Source organism: Phalaenopsis equestris, unplaced genomic scaffold (genome assembly GCF_001263595.1).
Source record: "Phalaenopsis equestris unplaced genomic scaffold, ASM126359v1 Scaffold204015, whole genome shotgun sequence".
Taxonomy (NCBI): Eukaryota; Viridiplantae; Streptophyta; class Magnoliopsida; order Asparagales; family Orchidaceae; genus Phalaenopsis; species Phalaenopsis equestris.
Window position 1 is genome coordinate 138,622 of NW_018223601.1, and position 4,945 is coordinate 143,566.

Genomic DNA, 4,945 nt, shown 5'->3' on the forward strand with positions numbered 1-4,945 from the left:
ATATAAAGCAAAATTTACATAGAACACAAACAACTCTTATTAATTTAATCAATTTAATAATTTCACAATTCACGCTAAATTCTTTTTACAAAATCATTTAAAAAGTCTTCAAGTTTTTTTTTTTTCAATTAAATTGATTTTCTTAGAATTATAAAATTGAATTGAAATCAAAGAATTTATTAATAGATATATATTTCCATATTTGTTTAGGATAGTGATTTGAAATAGGAGAACTTTCCATATATGCAGAGTATGGATAGTTTCCCTCAATGGCATCAAAGTCCTATTATTATTATTATTTTAAAAAAAAACAAAAAAACAAGCCACTCAAATACGATGCTCTCCCAAACGTAAATTTGACAGCCTTTTTTTACGCCACAAAATAATGACGGGCTCTATAAAAACTAACAGTCCTCCTAAGGCAAGCTTTTAACGACGAATCCTCGCGAGTTAATACACCGCTGCACCCAACCCACAATTTAATTCCCTCCTTTTTCGGCCAACAAGGCTATAAATTTCGGCCGCTTGGTCAAATCGAATAGAATCGGCAGCAAGCTTTTAATTGTTCCGGCAATCGATCCAAGTCCCCAGTTCTCTTCTCGATCAGGCGGTTCTGTTCCAACATGAAAGCAGACATATTTCTCGTCTCCTCCATTGCCGGCGCGGCATTTTTTGTTTCCACTACCATCATCTATGACCTGTTATCCGCATATCGCTCTTATAGAAACGTAGCGTTCCCGATCGAACCCTAAGCCAACAACTTCTTATGCGTTTTCTTTATCCATTGATTGCTAAGTCTCAAATGCTTGGTTCCAGGTTTCATTTGAGAATGCGCAAAAGGCGATATCCGATCGGCAAGAGGCCGAGAGAATGATAAAGTTGCTCCGAGGTTGCATGCGTTGAAATTCATTGAAACGCTTGTTACGGCGCACAGGTGATGTGCGATTTGGCGATTTGGGATGATTTTAGAGATAATGTGAACTGACATTTTGATCGGTTTTACTTTTTTTTTTTTTTTCTGTTTCTTCTTTCTGATTGAGATTTTGATGACTTCTGTTTGATGATTGGCGTTAGGGAATATTTTGGATGTTGAATAACATTGGAGTTTGGGAATTTATTTCTCGTTTTATTTCGATTTGTTAGATCAATGAAGTCGATTCGGAGAAAATTGATTTGATTGGGGAAGTTCTCCTCGTACTCGGTGAGTTGCGATTGGCGGGATTTGTGCGTATGATGACGCGGATCTTGATGGGGAAAGGGCAATGCACATCTGGATTTTATATGATATTATATCTTTTGAATTAATTATTTTTATATTTAATATAATCTTAAATATATAATTATTTTTAAAATAGTTAACCGTGTGATTACATTTACTTTTTCATCGCCAACTTCGTTGCACATTACTTAAGAAATCTTATGGTTTTAATGATTTTTTAGCCAATTTAATTATTATTTTTAAAAATTAACGTTTTGGGGTATTTGAATTTTGAAACTAACTTTTTTACGGTCGGCGCATGACAAGAGGAAAAATATTATATCAGGACTCCGAATGATGCATTTCGAGTTTAATGGTAGGACATCACGTGTTAAGTGGGCTCCACTATTATTAACATTGATCAATATCAATGTATTACGGTAGAACCTACATAACAAGAAGTGGCCCAACACCTTCCAAAAAAAAATAACAATTTCTTTACTTAAGATATTTGTGAACCAACATTTATCATTTTATTCGGTCAGCTTCCAAACGAAAATATGGGGATCATATTTTTTTGTATTATTTGTGATTTGGCACTTATAAAAAAGTGTCATTTTTATCATTGATAAATTCTTTCAACAATTAATGTCGAGTATATTATTAAAAAAATTTAAGTTAATCATTATTTTAACGTACTCCTTTATTTAGATAAAGAAAATCTAATTTTGTCCGTCTTTTGCGTAGACCTTAAATTAATGTAGAAGTTAGAGGGGAAGGAGGCTACAAATATGGTTTTACTAATTCGAGGGATGCTTAAACTATGAAGGTCATCACAGGCCTTCTTGGTTCAAAATCTCAAATATGAGGGGTGCATGAGATGAAATTAGCTCAAATATTAATAAAAAGTGAGATTTACATCCTGCCCACCAGATTCTTATTCACAAACATATTAACTACTTAAATTTCAATTTTTTACATCACATCTTAAAAATTTAAGAATTGGGTGATTTGTACATAAAAATTGATGTTTGGGATTCTCAAGTTAATACATTGGAATTGGGTGGTAGGTATATAAAGGATTCTAAAAGGGGTAGGATGTAAGAGTAGAATGTTACTCAATTCATATGTGTCTCTTCTCCTCTATGAGGCTTCTTATACCCCCAATTTGACGTCACTTTTCCTCCTTTTCTTTGCCCTAACCCTACCGGGTTTTGGTTGATTTGTTTCTCTTTCTCTTCTGTTACAGTGAGGGTTCAACCTTTGGTATGGTTCCTACCTCTTAATCCCCAGGGGGCTTCTTGTACCCTGATTCTATGCCACTTTTCTTCCTTTTCTTTTCCCTAACCATACCAAGTTTTGGTTGATTTATTTCTCTTTCTCTCTCCTGTTACAGTGAGAGTTCGACCACCTCTTAAACCCCCTCCACCCACCCCAGTCCTTAGGGCTGTCAAAAAAGCTCGTTGTTCGTGAACAGTTCGCGTTCGGTTCGTCAATGAGTTCGTGTTCGATTCGTTCGATAAGTAAACGAGACAAATGCGAACAAATTTTTTTCGTTCGGTTAGTTAAACGAACCAAACACGAACAGTGATGCGTTCGTTCGTGTTCGAATCGTTATTGTTTGAAATATAAAATAATATAAAATAATTATATATAAAAAATTTATTATATTTTAAAACATTAAATTTTATAAATTATAATATATAATAAAATAATAATAATAATATATTAATATACTATAGTAGTAATATACTAATATAGATATTGTATATTTATATAATATGGATGTCAAACTGACTCGTCGTTCGCGAACAGCTCGTGTTCGGTTTGTGTTCGGCTCGTTCGTTAAGAAACGAACACGAGCTTATTTCAAACAAACTAAATTTTAAACGAACCGAACACGAAGACAAGCTTTGTTCGTTCGTGTTCGGTTCGTTTACACCCCTACCAGTCCTTCTCTGTCTCTTCTATTTAGAGAAAACCTCCTTTCTGTAACCTAAAACACATGCTCTCCTCACAACTCCCTTCTACTAACTTCAATCTCTTCTTCATACCTTCTACTGAAGATCGAATCATCTCCTCTGATGAAAAAATTAAGGAATGTTTGCAGCAATGAAAACTTGCCCTCGTTGGTTATGTTATTGGGAAATGCCCCATTTATGATAATTTTCTTCAAGCCATTGGGAATATTTGGACTTGCGAGATACAATCAATCTCATATCTCTTGTCAAAGTTTATTGTTGTTTAAGTTTACATATGTTGAGGATGTAGGCATGGTTTTACTTTTTGATTCTTGGTTCATAAGTGGTAGACCATTTATCTTTAAGAAATGGACTTTTGAATTTAAACCCATCGAAGATAACTTTAAGGATATGCATGTTTAGATTATATTACCTAGTTTGCCTCTTTGTTATTGAAGTGAAAAAGGTATTTCAAAAATTGTCAATAAAATCAACATCCCATGGAGATTAACCTACTTACTACTAAAGGCAATCATCTCAATTTCATCTGCGTGAGTGTGCAAATCTCTACTACAACTCTCCCTAATTCGTTATTGAATTTTGTTAAGGGAAAATATCTTTTACAACTAGTTGAGTATGAATAGAAATTGAATGCTTGTGTCATATGCAAGGCTTTTGCACATGATTCAGCTTCTTGTCCCAAGTTCACCACTTCTAAGAAACCCATCTTCACCCCACCACACCCAAAAACATTGACTCGTCATGGCAAAAGTTCTAGCATACCAAGAATGACCCTTTCTAAAGCTAACCCAATATGTTTATACTTTATATAAAAAAGAATTTAATTTTAATATAAAAGAATTGTATAAAGTATAAACATTCTTGTACCTCCATCTGGCTACAATCTAGAACTAAAGTCTAGGTTCCTAAAGCTAAAATTTGTAAACTTCCTAGTTAGGCTTGTAAGCGCTGAAGTCCCTCCACTACTTTAGAGACTGTCTTCATGTCTCTCAGAGCTTGGAGCAAGGACTGCATGGAGAGAATCATGAGCTATTTGCTTGTGCCTCAACTTAATTTCAGATTGTACCTTTTTTATATAGTTTCAGCATTGGTCATGTAAATGTGAAGTCTGGGTTCTTTTTCTAGGATTGTAGCCAACTCGACAACATTGTTGGTATTTTATTCTTTTATATTGAGTGTTTATTTTTCAGGACATTGCTTGTGTTCACGCATTTTTTTCACTTTTGGATTATATTGTCACGTCATGGCTAGGCTCATTAGGATAAAATCTCTGTTATAAAATTTAATTTTAAAATATTTATTTTTTATGTATATTAGTGCTAGAATATTTAAGTTTTTAATATCTTTTAATTTATTTTTTGTACTAGTTTTTCTGTATGGCCATCAAATTAGTTTTAAAACAATCACAACTGTATGGATATTACCCCTAAGCATGTTAATAGGGCTTCCACGCTTAGAATGTCTTAGCTCACTGCATACATACTACATTTCCCGAGAAAAGTACTCTTGCTTTGTAGTATGTCTGGCCTAGCATTTATTTTGTGATTATGTGGTTGCCTAGGACGGTACAGGATTCTAGAGGCTTTTCCAATTCATATGAAATCGTAAGTCATTTATAGGGTAATTTAGATTTGTAACTATGTCATCTGCTTCCTCTTCTTTCTTGTAGGCTTCCTATCAATACTCTTGACAAGTATAATCTCTAATCACTTTTATTATTTGGTTACATTCATAGGAGTTTAGACTTTTCTTTAATTTATCTTTG

The 4,945-nt window shown here is 33.7% G+C and overlaps 1 long non-coding RNA gene across 1 annotated transcript; it reads left to right on the plus strand.

The window, feature by feature from the left end:
* The first annotated feature begins 448 nt into the window (after positions 1-448).
* LOC110036230 lies at positions 449-1,117 on the plus strand. The gene is made up of 2 exons (XR_002295218.1): positions 449-728; positions 817-1,117. It is a non-coding gene; the product is annotated as an uncharacterized LOC110036230 (long non-coding RNA).
* The last annotated feature ends 3,828 nt before the right edge of the window (positions 1,118-4,945 follow it).